At 38.0% G+C, this 16,933-nt stretch overlaps 1 protein-coding gene across 6 annotated transcripts in view; it reads right to left on the reverse strand.

Moving 5' to 3' along the window:
• The window catches only part of LMNTD1 (lamin tail domain containing 1), a 480,256-nt gene that overhangs the window by 202,167 nt on the left and 261,156 nt on the right, over positions 1-16,933 (reverse strand). For all 6 annotated transcript variants that reach the window (XM_032432720.1, XM_032432724.1, XM_032432722.1 and 3 more), the window contains one exon: positions 10,837-10,935. The gene's annotated coding sequence lies outside the window, so the exon portion shown is untranslated. The remainder of the gene's footprint in view (positions 1-10,836; positions 10,936-16,933) is intronic.

Below are 16,933 nucleotides of genomic sequence, written 5' to 3' on the forward strand. Positions count from 1 at the left end.
TTTTTTTGAGCAATCAAGCATATTGGGAAAACTAGGGAATTTACTCAAGAGAGGTTCTAAAAGAATTGAAGGTCTAAAAAAATTGGGGGCCTCCATTAGCCATAGGAAAGGCCTGCAATATTTTAAGCTGTTGCTCTGAGTTATTGCTCACTTTTCCCAGCAATGATCCCAGTACCTGGCAAATAGAGGCTACTATTCAGTCTATATTTGTTTTTAAAAATATGACTGATGTAGTATATTCACATATAATCTGTGTCTATCAGGCCTAGTTACAGGTACATTAAAATGCTAGGATTTTCTTTTAATTTTTCATTATTTTCTTCTTTCAAAAATTTTCCTATTACTATCTTAATATGCTTTATATTTTATTCATAGCAGCTATTACTATCCGGCATTATGTGTGGGTTTACCGATTTGGTTTTGGCCTGTCTCTCCCAGAAGAATGTGAGTCCATGATGGCAGTAATTTTGTCCATTTGTTCAAACACTGTATCAGGAGCTGGAATAGTACCTGGCATATAGCATGAACTCAATAAGTGTTGGTTGATTGGTGAGGGAATGAATTTTTATTCACATGTTATCACCAACCCAGCATTTCCCCCCAGAGAGAGGACAACAAGGCCAAGTGAAGGGACTCAGAATCCAGTCAGGCCAATCAAGAGGTCATGCCCCAGCCCCCAGCAGGTCACAGATGGCACACTCTGTGCTCCCTGGCCTAGCTTACGTTCTTAGTATTCCCCTGCCAAACTTCCTTTTGCAATGTAGTTCTTATTACTGCACTTATTTTCCCAACCATACAAAAATATAAAGACATTATTTTTTTTATTTTAAAATAAAAAAATAATAATAATAAAGTGTTCTATTTCCTTGCGTTCAGTAATAAGCAGGCCAGAGAAACTCTAGTTTTCATACTGACAATCTGTTGCCATAGTAACAATAACAAGCTTGATTTTTTAGGGAAGGCAAAAAACCATTTTCAGTTGATATTGAGGGAATGGTCTCTTGTGTTTTATGTTTGTATTTATTTGTGTGCATAAAAAAAAATAAGACCATCTTATCCTTAAAAATCTTAGTGGCCAATCATTATGTTTGCCTTGATGTCTAATTTTCCCACAAAGACTTGTTTTAGAGAGGGTACTTCTCATCAGCAAGTAGAAGACAGCATCCCCTTCATCCTATAGTTCCTTTAAGAGAAGTAGTCCACTTTATTTCCATTTTACAGAGGAGTAAAGAGAACTATCACATTACGGGTGATCTATCTCAGCCCAAGATGAAAATGACTGACTCAAATGATGAGAATTGTAGTCAAAGAAATCCGATTAGAATCCAAAAATGATTTGTGAAGCTCTGCAGATGTGGTTCTTTTCTCTTTTCCATTTGGCTTGGTTTTCTACTGACTCCATAAAATAGAGAGATTCAACACAGATGCCTATTAGTGAGATGAGTAACAAATGGAAAGAATGGAAGTGATTGAATATGGGGTGAGCATTCATAAGTGTTTGGGGCAAATTGGATTATTTTAGACTAAATGGTGTTTTGGGAAACTATGTATAAAGCTTCTGGGGGGGAGACATTTTCTGGAACATATTTTGTACTTTAAAATGCAGGAAGATTCTAATAATCAAAAATTTTTTTTTCAATATATGTGTAAGTAGTATATAACAAAAAAAATTAAATTACTGTTTTAATGAATAAACTTGAATAACATTGGATTTTATATTTATAGTTTTCTTTTTTTCATGTTTGCTCTGCCTTTCTTGATATAGTTTACACTTTTTGAGGGTGTGGATCATACCTTCTTTATTTGCACCCAATAGTCAAGAAATGCTTATTCATTTATCAATTTCTTAGATAGATATAAAAGTAATCAGTGTTTTATTTTCCTTAAAAAAGAATGTTTATTGATAACTAATTATTTCTACTCTAAAAATAATATACATTTATTTTAGAGAAATGGAAAGTAATAAAAAATACAATAGAAATTTATTTTCCAACTTGGAAATAACTTAAACTAATAACATTTAATAAATTTAATTTACCTCTTTTTTCTTGGTTTATATAAAATATGCTCTAAAAAAATCAAAACCACAATTGGCATTTTGCTTTGTGTTCAGCTTCTTTCATTTGACACAAGTTTATCATTTTCCACTTACGTACAGTTAGCACAATATAAAAGCAAGAAATGAAACCAGAACACCTCACATTTTAAGTTAGAATGAATCACAAACATTTGCAATGGTCCTTCTAAAATATATTTTGAAAACCACTCAGCTATTGTGAACTTCTAATGCAATAAACAGAATTTGCCTGAAGCCCTGCTCTTAAGTACAAAAAAAGAGGATTATCTTTAGGTCTTGGTGCACATTTCTAGAGTTCTAACCCCCTATTCTTCCTACTTTAGCTGCAGCTTGTCCTTCTGTCAAGGAGGCCCCAGTACAAGCAAATGGCATGGAGTGGCTCAACCACATCCCCTCATTTCCTTTCAATGACCCACACATGCAGCTATCGGCTGTATCCCCAAATACCAGGCTGACTTACAGCTTCTCTGAGTCCTTCTTCTCAACATTTCCCGGGTCAGAGACCCAATTAGAACCACCACTAGCATCATCAACGCACCAGCTCTCGCTACTATCACACCATCGCTTCTCCCTCATGGTATTAGTTTTCAGGAGTCATTTCATTTCATGCTTTTTTTTTTTTTGGCTTATTTGTTTTGTTTTTATTTGACACCCTTTAAAGTAATGAAATGACTGAATCACTCCTTACAAGCTATGAAGAAACATCTTCTGTTTATGGAACAAGGTAATATTTTATTGCTTTCTTTCTTTCTTTCTTTCTTTTTTTTTTTTTAAGAGAGGGAGTGGTGAGGGAGAGGCAGACGGAGAGGGAGAGAATCTCAAGCAGATTCCATGCCCAGTGTGCAGCCTGATGCATGGCTTGATCTCACAACCCTGAGATCATGATCTGAGCCAAAATCAAGTGTCTGACACTTCGCTGACTGAGCCACCCAGGCACCTCTTTATAGCATTATTTTATTTCTAAAAGAAATAATTTTAAGTTTTCCAATAAATCTATAATTTAAAAAATCAAATAGAAGTTTGTGGCTTAAAAATAAAAGAGCTGTTCTTAGCACAAATTTCATATGAATTTAGCATATGAAACAGAAAGTGAAACATTTGATCTTATTGTAGGGTGGCCCACTATCCAATTTTGTCTGGGACTGCTCCAGGTTAGTGGTAGTTTCGGAGGAACCTAAATTCCCTGGTCCTGGGGGAACTCCTGGATCCCAGACAAACCAGGAGGGTTGGTCACCCTGAGTATTGTTCAGTAAGGTACGTGATATTTACCAGGCTACTGATGTTCATGATGTTGGGGGTATTGTCTAGGGAATGAACTGGAGTTGAAACAAATCAAACTTTTACCCACTTTATGGTCTAATTTCTGTCAAGTGTAACTGTAAGCTATCAAGGTCATTCTAGGAGATGTGTTTGGCCCTCTACATTTTTTACAAGAATATGTGATCTGAAAAATGTTTGTTAATTGCCTAAAGTCCATGTGTTGATGCAGGCATTAAAATAGCAATTTGATAAAATTGCGAAGACTTCATTTTCCGTTGCCATTTTGTTTCTGGCTACCGTTAGTTCCGAATTGAGCCAAAGCCCAGACAATTCCAAACTTTATGTCTTTCAGATGTGATTTTTTTTTTTTCCTCCAAGATCTTTAGCACACTGGGGTCTCTACTAAAGTTAACATTTCCCTGTAGTTCTCCAGAGCTGTTTCTCAACCAATACAAGGCATTCCCCGAGAGGCCTGAGAAAAAGTAGGTAATCCTGTAACTGAAGAACACCCACCATCCTTTTGCCTATAGGTAGAAAATAACTACCCATGGAAGGCCCTCTCTCTCTCACTTTTTTAAAGACTTTGCTAGCAATCTGTCCTCCAGCTGACCTTACCGCAATGCTCTTTCGCATATGCTAACACAGTGTAATATGGTGACTGCCTCTTTAATTCATCCTGGAGTTCGAGAATGTAAGCCACATAATTGTCAACATCCTGATGCACAAGTCATATTTTGTTAATATGAAAATTCATTACTGTTCCCTCACAAGGTACAGAAACATTTTATAGCAGCTGGGGAAAAAACACTGTATGATTTAAGAAAAAATAAAAATATACTGACATTTCCTTTTCAGAAAAGGGATGACACTAGTCTATATAACTTGCACCCAGGAAATTCCACAGTGTTGATGTCATTACTTGAGCATCTGAGCATCTGGAAAATGGGAACTCGTTGTTTTTGGCAAATTTCACCCGTATGTTATAATGCATGGCAGTTTCATATCTTGGAATTTAATTTCATTGTAGATTGAGAGGCACTGTCACATTCTTTATCCTGATAAAAATATCAGAGGCCATTCTTTTTTAACTCACTAAATGTTTTGAATTTAAATAGTTTGAATGGTGACTAACATAATTACTATGGGACGATATTTTATTTTTAGAAAATATTTCAAGAGAAGAACTGTATCTTCACTCAAAGAGATTTTGGAATTTGTTTCATACCTCAGATTAAAGAGCCACAATTTTAGTGCCCCAATAGAAGATAAATGGAATGTTATTTTGAAATGCCATTTTTAAAAAGAGCTCTCAGAGATGCATTGTAAATAACTAGATTCCTTAAAATTTATCAATTTATAAATATTACATGAGGATTATGTTGGCTCCATATGGCTCTTTGAGGGTTTGCATTTTCTCTGGAATGTAGTGGTAAGTGCATAATTATGCATTATATCAAATTGTAAGTAAAAAGGCAATGTGGCCCCATATTTCCTCATCAGAAGTCAGCTTTGCCACCTGGCTAACTGGGCCACTTTGAACAAATCTGTTTAAGCCTTGGTTTTCTCATCTGTAAAATGGGGAAGGTCTTAATTAAATGAGATAACATACAAACAGCATTTAACAAAATGTCTGGCACGACTCAAGCATTTGATAAACGATAGCTGCTATTACTAGTTTCATTAATCATCAGAGATACTGGGATGCACAATGGAAACAATATTCTTAAAGCCATCTCATGCTGCTTCTCTTCATAAAATGCCCTCCCCAAATTATGACAGCTGGACAGCTCAACCAGACTTCCAGGTACATCCCAAATGTCATTTTTTTTTTTTTAAGAAGCTTTCTCCTCAATTATATGTGAACATTCACTCTTTTACATGCCCCAAGCACTTACTATTTGTCTAAAGTAAAATGCCAGAATACACAAAGGTACTGGTATTTAGAGTTCTTTGTGTTCTTACCTCTTTAGGTGCAGGGGTTCTGTTTTACTCATCTTAGCATTCCCCATCCTCTAAGTTCCCAAGGTCAAATAGGAAAGAAAAGGGATGAACACATACAACTAAAATTCCAAGCAGCACAGGACAGATGCAGAGAAAGTAGTATAAACAAAGCTGCTAATGTTCAGAGGAGGGAGGGGTGGTGACTTTGTGGTTGGTGTGATAACATAATTTGTCCGGAGGAAGTAGCTTTTAAGTGGGCCAAAAAGGCTCAAGAGGATTTCAAAGGAGAAAAAAGGAGGGAAGGCAACTTCATGAAGAAACAAGTGAACCATAAAGAATAAGTCTGTTTGATTGGAGCCCGGTGAGTGTGTGACTGGTGGGAGATAACTCCAGGAAGGGAGAAGCAGTATGATTGTGGGGAACCATAAAGGACATGCAAAGGAGGTTGGATTTATTTTGGGGTCAGTTGCCAAAGCTGGGAGAGAGGAAGTGACACAGAGAAGAAATGTCACTGCCCTCATTGCAACCTTTTAATTCTGGACTCATCAACACTCAGATGACTTTGCTTAATATCTCCAAAATATCTATCTGTCTCTTCAAGATAATGAACCATGCCACAGTACTAAGTCTTGAAAGGATGTAAGTAAGAGCATGGGTTTGGGAGGCCAAAGTCTTGGATTCAAATCTTAGTTCTGCCAGTTACTAAAGAGTGATCTCAAGAAATTACTTAACAACCCTAAGTCATAGTTTCCTCACCTCTAAAATTAGGTAGTCTTCATATTAACTCATGGGGTACTGTGAAGTTTAAATGCCACATGTGTAAAGTACTTAGCAGAGACCACCGAAACAGCTCATGGGACACTATGACTACTCTTCATTGCTCCATCCCATCTCCCCGGTTCCTTAAATTCCTTATTTTCTTGGCCTCCAACTTTTAATACTGTTTCCTGTTCTCCCATATGTTCAACAATCTGACTGGGCTCCCTTCTCTATTATCAGGGACATCTCAAGAAAGGTTGATCCACTCAAAGTACTTCAGCCTGGAAAGAGTATAGTAAAGGAACCATTTACAGAGGTATGCGCTGGGTTAAGAAACCAAAGATGGTGGAGTACCACTGAGTGGGAAATCATGATAAGCTTTAGGTTTAAAATGCAAGAGGAACAGAGGAGTCACTGGAGCCAGGTGGTAGCTAGAGCTGTGGCCAAGAGGAAAGCAACCACCCTAGAACAGCAGTAAGGCAGGGAGGGAGTAGCATGTGTGCAAGGGAATAATCCAGCTTCTTTCTCTTCCTTCCTGCCAATCTCTTGCCAGTGACTCCCATTGGCTGAACCCAATTAGAAGCAGAATAATAACAGAGCCAGGTGATGGATGCAGTCAAGAGGCCCATTTTCTGGGGGCAAAAGCAGGGCAGAGAAGGACAGGGAACAGATGGTAGAGTGGGGCTGGGGCAAAACGTTCTGTTGTTTTTTGCACAAGTGGTAGAAGAATGGGAAGGAACTGAAACATCCCAAGGGAAAAGTCTCATTGCCCCCATGATAGGTGAAGGAAATGAAACTCAGAGAGGTAGTGAATTGCCAAGTTTTCCAGCTAGAAAAAGGAACCAGATTCAGAACTTTAAATGGTGCCTCAGGCTATGCTATTTCCCACTACACTGTGTAGCTCCGCTCAGAGTGATGGCTGAAATTATCTTGGTCTCACCAAAGCAACTTCTGCCCAGAGATAAACCAAGGGTAGGAAGTTATATCTTGTTTTTTTGCCCCTCCTTTAGCTCCCTACTCACTTGGTCTAAGTCCATTCATTGTGGTTTTCCAATTATCTTTCAGAGACAGTTTCTCAAAGATTAATTTTGAAAGTTGACAATAACCAAACTGGATTCCCTCCTTTTTAGGGAGAGGGAAGGTTATATCTAAAATATGAAGGCATCTGAAAGAGATTCAGAAAGAGAGAGAAGGAAGGGAGGGAGGCAAGGAGGGAGGAGAGAGAGGAAAGGGGAGAGAGGGGAGAGGAACAGAGAAAGGGAGAGGTAAGGGTAGAAGCTTTGTAAAAAAAAAAAAACAGTCTGAGGAGCATTATTTGTAATAGCTAAAAACTGGAGACTAACGAAATGTCTATCAACAACAGCAGAATGGAAAAACAAATTGTGGAACATCCATGTAATGGAATATTATACAGGAAGAGAGCTAAAACTGCAAACAACAGAAGGAATGAAACTCCTAGATCTAGTATCAAGAAGAAGGAGCCAGATTCCATTCATAAGATTTCAAAAGCAGGTGAAATAAACTGCAGGGTTAGAGGATGGGATAGTGGTTATTTAGGGTCTGGGAAATGACTGGAAAGGGGTTTCTGTGTTAATAATTCTCTGATTGTTGTCTATTTATTTTTGTTTGTTTAAGCTGGGTGGTGGTTGTACAGGTGTGTTCATTGTGTCTTCACAATGTGTTCAGATGCCTGCCCCCTATGATTTATGCCCTTTTATAGGCACAGACACACAAGTTCAGGTAACTAGTTGCAGTAGTCAGTTTGCTGTAGTAAAAAATCAATCTCCCCAAATCTCTGTGGCTTACAATACAATTATCTCTTTGTAGTCTGCAGAATTCTAAGAAGGCCCGGATGGTGTCTATCCCTTGGTGTTACTCATGTGATTATGTTATGTTACATGGCAAAGGGATTTTGCCAATGTAATTATGTTTATTAATCAGTTGACTTTAAGATAAGGAGATTATCTGGGTGAACCTAACCTGATCACATGCATCCTTTAAAAACAGACAGTTATCTCCAGCTGCTGGTCTGAGATTTGCCAGGAAGGAGAGTCAATGTGCCAACACTGGCTTGAATACGGAAGAGCCACAGTGAAAAGATCCAAGAAAAGCCACTAAGAACTGAGAGCAACCCCTAGCCAACAGCCAACAAGAAAATGGGTCTTTAGTCCTACAACCACAAGAAAAGAAATTCTACCAATGACCAGTGAGCTCAGAAGAGAACTCCAAATCTCAAATGAGAACAGCAGCTAACACTCTGATATCAGCCCACTGAAACCCTGAGCAGGTTATCCAATAGGGTCACGCCCATATATCTGACCTACAGAAACTGTGAGATAAATAAGTTCGTAATTTTAAGCTGCCAAGTTTGTGGTAATTTATAATGCAGCATTAGAAAAATGAATGAATGCACACTTGTTCACATTTTGGCAGCTTTGTGTTGGCAGCTGCTGAGATTCTGCTCAGTTTTGCTCCACATGTCTTCACATTCTGGGACCCATATTGAAGGAGCTTTCCTATTTGGGACATTCATGTGACAGAGGGAAAAAAAGCAAGTGAACTGACAAAATACCATGATGGCTCTTAAAGGATGTAGTGTTTATCACATCTGTTCATACTTCAGTGGCCAAACCAGGTCACACAACCTTGCCCAAAGGCAATGGAGCAGGATGTATAATCTTATAGAAAAGGAGAGATTGAGTAATTTCAAAAAATAATATAATATAATCCACCACCATGGAACGTTGTAACTCTGGTCTAACAGGATAAAGCAGTCTTTGGGGTCAGAAAAACTTGAGTATGAATTTTGGTACCACCACCTTACTGGCTATGTGACCACAAAGAAATTAGGAAATTTCTCTGAGCCTTAGTCTCTTAAATGGCAAATACATGCCTTAGAGAATTGGTGTAAATGTACCAGTATAATGCCTGATAGATATTCTAATATATGTTGATAAATATTAGCTTCAGCCTCTTGTCTCAAGGATTAACAGAATGTAATTCTTCCAAAGGGAAAAGTCAGGGAATGAAAGCCACATCTAAACATACTTCCTTTTCTTCATTTTCCTAATAAAACTAATGTAGAGTCTCAGTTGCATAATTCCTTCATACACCATATCTCTTTGAACATTGTAGTAATAAATCACTGACAGTAAAGGGGATATATTATTAGCCTTCTGAATGGGATTGTTAAATACGATCAATATCAGAGGTGGGATTACTCTATAATTACATTTCTAAATTGATGATTCACTTTAACATCTATTTCTGGTTTGTGAAAATTTTGTCATAAAGCCATAGTTATTGCAGCTGAAAAACTGGCCAAATCAAACAGTGAATAATACTTTGTCCTCAGACTGTTTGGACTTTCTTTTTGACTGCCCTGATGGTTTTAAGCACTATTTCATGTTTCCAGTTCGCAAATATTTGTCACTTTTAAAGTAGCTATTATTAGTTGTTATTGTTTAAGCCTCAATCCACTATTTAGGGTTTTAATTTTATTCTTATTACACAAAAAATAACCATCTTTCTCTCTCTCTCCCCCCCTCTTTCACACACACACACAGTGAAGTCAGTACACTTTCATCAGAAGAAGGCAAAAGCCAAGTCACTCCAAAAAAAACAAAACAAAACAAAACAACTTATGAGCCGAAGATAACTGTAGTCAACATTGTGGAATGTGTTCTTCCAGTTTTTTCCCTGAATAGTTAGATAGATAGATAGATAGATAGATAGATAGATAGATAGATAGATAGATAGCATGTGTCTGCATTTCTGTATATTTACATTTCTTTCACAAAAATGGGGTGATACATTCTATTTTATAACCTGCTTTTTCATGTAGTTATATACATATATACTGTTTTAATGGTTTCATTTAATAATTCTATTTTATTTTTCAATCAGTACCTTATTATTGGATATTTAGGTTACTTGTCAATTTTCTATTATCCAGCCTCATAAACAGAGCTTCTGCTAGCCCATACATATGAACTAGAGGAAGCCAGGGTTTAGGGCTTGCTGACTAAAGTGCCTGCTGGATTTTGGCCCTATTCACCCTGACTTACCCCTTTGATCAGATCCCATATATGGTAGCTCTGCTCTTAAATATCCAAATATACTGGAAATGTTAAAGAACAATAAACATAGAATCTCTGTCAGAATGGATGAGCCTTTGTTGAAGTCTCCACCCATTTTGTATTATCAAGAGTTGCCAGATGGTATGTAAAAGTATCTGTGTTTTAGTTTATAAACTGCCCTTTCCATGATTTGTCTTTATTGACTGGTTAATTTCTCTGTGAAATCAAAATTGATTAAAGTGCTATAGACTTTACAGTACATAGATACACATAGTGCCCTGTCTCCAGTGTGTCACAAAGGTGCCCCCTGATTAAGGCACTCAGGTGCTGTCTTTTTTTTTTTCCACAACAAAAATTGAAAAAGGCAACCTTGTGTTCTGAGTCTTTTTTTGCTTCAGACCAAGAAAATAATTGCCCATAGAGTCCCCAAAAGAATGGCCAACAGTGACTCTGGAAAGCCCTGAATGAAGCCATTGTTATAGAAATATTACTGCCTTTATGGGAGAAACAATCACATATCTATCTATCTATCTATCTATCTATCTATCTATCTATCTATCTATCATCTATCTATCTATCTATCTATCACCTATCTATCTATCATCTACCTATCTATTTCAAACATATAAGGAATTCAGTGGAAGTTTCCATCTGCCTCTGTTAAGAACTTGCTTTAGAGACACTGCAAGGCCAGTTACCTAGGAGCTGGTGGACACTGACCTCTAACCTGGGCCCCTGAGCCCAGGCTTCTGTTGTCTCCTCCTGGGCTCCAACTTGGCTTCTGATGAATGTGCTTTTGTTGGTCTCTTCAGAGAGGAGCTGTTAAAGGAAAGGGAAGATTATTTGCAAGTGGGTAGGAAAATGTTCCAACAAAAGAATGAAATGAAGTAATTAGCTTCCTTCTATATATGAGCACCAGCACTGTTGCCAAATCTTTAGACTGTAGTGAGTGAAGAAATAATGACATTGCTGATGCAAGGCAGAGTTCCCTGCAGTCACTGACCAATCATGGGTAAAGCCACCCTCCTCTTTACCCCAGGGGAGGATGGGAGGTAGAGGTGGCTGCAAATTTATCCTAGGATATTTCTCATCTTATTAAAACCTTTTAAAATGGGGACCACTGCCTGAATGGGAGGACTATGTAATATAACAAGCCCTAAGGGAACTAAAGGTTTTTAGGATGATATGCCCCTTCAAGAAGCTGAGAGATCTGTGGGGTGGTGTTAGCTGATTGTTCACTTTTGCTACATGTGAAAGGTCTTGCCATGGCCTAGAATAAAGCTCAAGAGAAACCTTACCACCACCCTCTTCTGGTGAGCCTAAGGTCTGACAGGAATCTCAAAGCTATGAGGAAAGGCTTCTTAAACTTGATCTGTGTTGTATTATTTTAGAAAATGAGGGAAGATCATGGGTTGTCTATTTCTCATAGACAATTTGACACTGTGGACTATTGGAATATATGAACAAAAAAATGGATAATTGGAAGGATTACAGCAGAAGGATAAAAAGAGAAATATCTGGGCCTGACCCTAGTTAGCTACAAGTTAGCTGATAGCTTTGTCGAAGAGATGTATGACATGGCTGCTATATGCAGTGAGGTGTCTTCACTTTCACCTTGAGGAGAGACTTGAAGAAAGGAAGCTGGTGGGTGTTTTGAAGGCGTGGAAGTGCATCTGTGATAATGGATGCCACCAGTGATGAAAAATAATAGGTGACTTCCAGGAGTACCATAAGAACCAACCAAAGGGTTTTTAAAGAACAGAGGTAGTTGGATGTGAAAGACAAGAGTTAAGAAGAGTGAGAAGGAAAAAGGAAAAGCAGAAAAGATAAGAACTTTACATTTTGAGGTCTTTCTTAAACTCCCTGGCTTCTTTCCTTTCTACTTCTCTGTCTCAGGTCTAACCCTCCAAATAACACTGTCCCTAGGAAGCCTTCTCTTTCCAGGCTGAGTGAGATGTCTTCATCTGGGTCCTTGGACTCCCAATGTCCACCCCTCATCACAAAGGCCTGCAATGGCCTAAATTTGCTTGTCTGTCTATCCAGTAGACTCTGAACCTCATGAGTTCAGTACAACATACCCACTTTGCTCCCTACTGTGGTCTTAGAACCGAGAGCAATGCCTGGTGCACAGTGAGTGTTCAAAAGTATGTTGAATGAATAAATTGCAGAGGGAGGGTGCAGAAGCCATAAGCAGAGAGAATAGCCTGATCAGAGAGAGGCAGATTCATGGATGGCCAAGGTCCACAGGTAGAGAATTGATACAGTTTGGGAATTTAAAGAAGCACCACAGAGTGTGAAAGAGTGGCAAAGATGGGGCTTGAGGGGAAAATGGGTTGATCACAAAGAGCCCTCAAGCCATGTGAAAGAGACTAGAATTAATGCTGAGGGTAGCATGGGGACATTGACAGGAAAGTTGGGAAGTGATGTGATTAAATGTATATGTTTAGAAAGAGGAAGCTTACTGCAGCCTAGAAAACTGATTGGAGAGGGGCCAGCATAGAGGAAGGGAGCTCATTTAGAAGACAGTTGAAGATATCTATGACAGATATCATCTTGAGTTGAACCATGTAGTGCAGAAGGGATAGAGAAAGTGGATGGATATATGAAATATTTCAAAAGTAGAGTTGACAAAGTTTTGATATTGATTGGAGAATAAGGAATAAAAAAGAAGTTAAGATTGATAGCTATATTTTAAGATTGATGGTTTGAGCAAATAGATACTGAATGGTACCATTCACTAAGATAAGCAAATAAGAGGAGTATTTTTGCCTTTTTGTAAAATCAGCCTTGGCAGGTTAAAGTCAACGTGCCTATGCAATATTGAAGAGGACACATCTGGACATAGTTAAATATGCACATCTTGAGAGCTCAGGTAAATAAGAGAGCTGGATACACAGAACTGGTGATCATGGACAGAAGTGGTAATTAAAGCCAGGGAAATTGATGAGATTGCTTAGAGGAATGTGTAGAGGGAGGAGACAAGAGGATTCGGGACTCTGAAGAATGGGCCCATTTTTTTTTAAAAGGGCAGAAGAAAGAAGCCTAAAAAGAATAGTACAACAAAGCAGTCTGAAAGATAGAGAGGTGTCACAGAAGCAGAGGGGAGAATTCATTTCAGGTAGAAAGAGTGGTCTAAATATCAAAGTCTATAAGAAGTTAGGTTGACAACAGACAATGTCAATTAAATTTAGCACCAAGGCAGTAATTTGTTACTTTGATAATAGCTTCAGTAAAAGTTTGGGGACAGAAGCCATACTACACTGGGTTGAAAAGGGAACAGGAGATAACAGTGTGAATACAGTGAGTATGGACAAATATTTCAAGAAGTTTGACTGTAAAGGGGCAAGTACTCCTATAGTTTTCAAAGCCCTTAAAAATTCAATCTTTATGGGAAGAAATAATTGGCAACTAGTTGTGGCCTAAGGAAGATCACAGAACAAAACAGACCCTCAAGAGCTGTGGATAACTCCAAAACCTTGGAGGTGGTGTTCTCAGAAGGCAGGGGAAAGTGGGTTTGCTGGGAAAATTCCATTTTAAACTCTGATATGATGGATGGTGTTTTGCTGAGTGAAAATACACAAAAGCAATTAGAAAGAGGAGTGGAATTGACTGAGGTGTTCTGTTTGAGATGAACATTTTAGGAGTTCAATGCAGTAGTAGCAGCTAAGACAGTCCACAGGTATAAGACTTCCAGGGGAAAAAAATGTGAGTGAGAGAAACACACAACTAAGGATAATAATGACATAATAATCCACTGATATTTGTCACCTAGGAACTAGGTACTCTCCCTGATTGGACAACTGGATAAGGACAGTCAAGTTATCATTTTTATGCAGACTTTTAAACTTTTACTAAATTATCAAGTATAGACACATTTAAACTTTTGATTATTAAAGACAAGTTAATGCCTCCATCCACAGGCTATGTATTAGCACAATACTCTTGACTTTACAACTTAAAATTCACTCAGTAAAATTTATTCAGATACCTTTAGCATCTTCTGTATTACATAATTTCTATGAACAATATGTTTCCCAATAGAAACTACTATTTTCAATAATGAGTAAAATTATGAGAGATACAAATATAGAGTTCAGGCTCTCTCTGAATGAATGCTAAATGATGTCATGTGTTTGAGCAACAGCCAGAATGTGGGTGACTGACAGAGAATACGGAGTGCTCTGTTAGGAAGTGGAGGCTAAAAAGGTGGTGGAAGTCAGATCATGGCAGGTCTTCAATATTCTGCTAAGTACTTTCAGCTTCATTCTGCAGGCAAGGGAAAATCACTGAGTGATTGTGGGCAGAGGAGAGAGGCTTAGATCTGAGTTTTAAGAAGGGAATTCTGGTAATTAGTAGGCTCTTAAAACATATTTGTTGACTGAATGGAGAAATCAGACTGAAGACTGGGGGTCAGAGGAAAGGTACTATTACTGCTTGGAAGACAATGGGAGATAACGTGGAAGGTCTCTCATTCAGGGAAATCAGGGACCCAATTTGGTCAGTCATTTGCAAAACTTATCAAATCAGAGAACAACAGGGGCGCCTGGGTGGCTCAGTCATTAAGCGTCTGCCTTCGGCTTAGGTCATGATCCCAGGGTCCTGGGATCGAGCCCCGCATCAGGCTCTCTGCTTGGCGGGAAGCCTGCTTCTCCCTCTCCCACTCCCCCTGCTTGTGTTCCCTCTTTCACTGTGTTTCTCTCTGTCAAATAAATAAAATCTTTAAAAAAAAATTAAAAAAATAAAAAAAATCAGAGAACAACAACAAAAAGATATTTACCTTGATTATTATATTTTAACTTAAGATGCATATGAGTACACTCATCCAGCAATTATATAATAGAGTGCTAAGGCGCCTTCTTTGAGTACAGGGCTGCTAATTGGAGTTTTGTATTATTTTTCTTGCATGAACCACACCGATGTTTCTGTTTATGTTTCTTTAAATTGCAGCAAAAGGCAATTGGAGTGCAGAATCTTAAAGAAATTTTTACGAGAGTTTTCCCCAATCATTTTTGGTTCACCTTCTCCATACTTAAGTGGATTATAATATTTTCAGCCACTTACTCTCATCCTGTCTTTCCAAAGCATTCAACTCAGTTTTCATAGGGAGAGCTCTCTTTCATACTCATATCTCATTAGTTTACACTGTATTTAATTAAATATTGTAACGTAATAAAAAGTACAACTGCATTGCCTGGTTTGAGAACAAAATACAACTCTTTCTTGGTAAACATGCAACTAAACTGATGGGACTAGGAACGTTCAACGTTCCAGGCAATCTCCTACTAGTTTCCAGTGATGAGTGTGTAAGAGGATTGAAGAGTGTTATTAATGACATGATTTGACTAATTGGGGACTGGCTAGCAGAGCTTCTACTGTGATGATCTGAGTTGGGGCTACAGCAGTGGAAAAAGAGTGGAGAACGTATTGAAAAGTCATCAAGATGCTCACTACCTTTGGAAATAAAGAAGCTTGAGTTCAAATACTGACTTTATCACTGAGCTCTAAACATCCAAGTTTCTGTTTTCTTATGTGTAAAATAAGAATGATGCAGAATATGGTGAAAGATTGGGAAAATGCACCTAATGTACTTAGCAATGTGCCTGACAAAAGTAAATTAATATGATATTAAGTCAATAGAATTTGATGTTGAATTCAGGAAAGTAAAGAGTCAAAGATGACTCCTTATCGCCTAACTTGGCTGAATAAAAGATAATAATACCACTAACTGAAATAAGAAACACAAGAGGAGAAATAGGTTTGGCAGATAATATAATTTTGGATGTATTGAGTTTCCTGGTGTGATATTCATATTGAGGTGACTAGAAGGCAGTTGGAAATGTTATTCTGACTTTCAGTGAGAGGTCTTGGTTAGTGATATCAACTCAAAGTCATCCATATAGAATGATAAATGAAGCCATGAAATGGATAGGTTTGGACACAAAAGGAATGAGGACATGGCAGGTTGGTTGGGGAAATACACAACCAGACTTGAGGCAAAATCCAAGATACAAGAGGAACCAGCTGGGGTAGTGAGGCAATAGTGGCATGTCCAGGAGATAGGTTTAGATAATTAGATGACTTCCATGTATGTCTTGCACATTGTCTTGGCTCAGCCTCCCTAGCCTGAGGCAACTTTTTCACTCCAGAGGAATCGTAAAGCTCTCCCAATAGCACTGAAGAGTAGGTGGCTATGAAAGAGATTTCATAGTAGTTTTTGAAAGGGAAGCAAGACTGAGAGGATTTTTTTTTTAATAGTTAGAGTTAGGGTTCAAGAGAAGACTTGAGCATGTTTCCAGGTTAAAGGAAGGGAACTAGTCGAAGAGCGGAAGAATGAAGGGGGGGAAATCGGAGGGGGAGACGAACCATGAGAGACTATGGACTCTGAAAAACAAACTGAGGGTTCTAGAGGGGAGGGGGTGGGGGGATGGGTTAGCTTGGTGATGGGTATTAAAGAGGGCACGTTCTGCATGGAGCACTGCGTGTTATACGCAAATGATGAATCATGGAACACTACATCAAAAACTAATGATGTAATGTATGGTGATTAACATAACATAATAATAAAAAAATAAAATAATAAAATAAAATAAAGAAACCAGCCATAAAATTCTACCATAAAAAAAGAGAAATTTACAAAAAAATTAGAAATAAAAAATGGCTCACTCTATAATATGAGATTGTAGGTGATTTTTATATTCATCTTAGTTCCTTTTTGTATCTTCCAAATTGTCTGCATTGAGAATATAAATAATAGACTCGGAAAAAGAAATTATTTTCTTTAACATGAAATTGGGGATAGTCTATGAAACAATGTTCT

The sequence above is a fragment of the Phoca vitulina genome, unplaced genomic scaffold, assembly GCF_004348235.1.
Source record: "Phoca vitulina isolate PV1807 unplaced genomic scaffold, GSC_HSeal_1.0 scaffold49, whole genome shotgun sequence".
Lineage (NCBI taxonomy): Eukaryota > Metazoa > Chordata > Mammalia > Carnivora > Phocidae > Phoca > Phoca vitulina.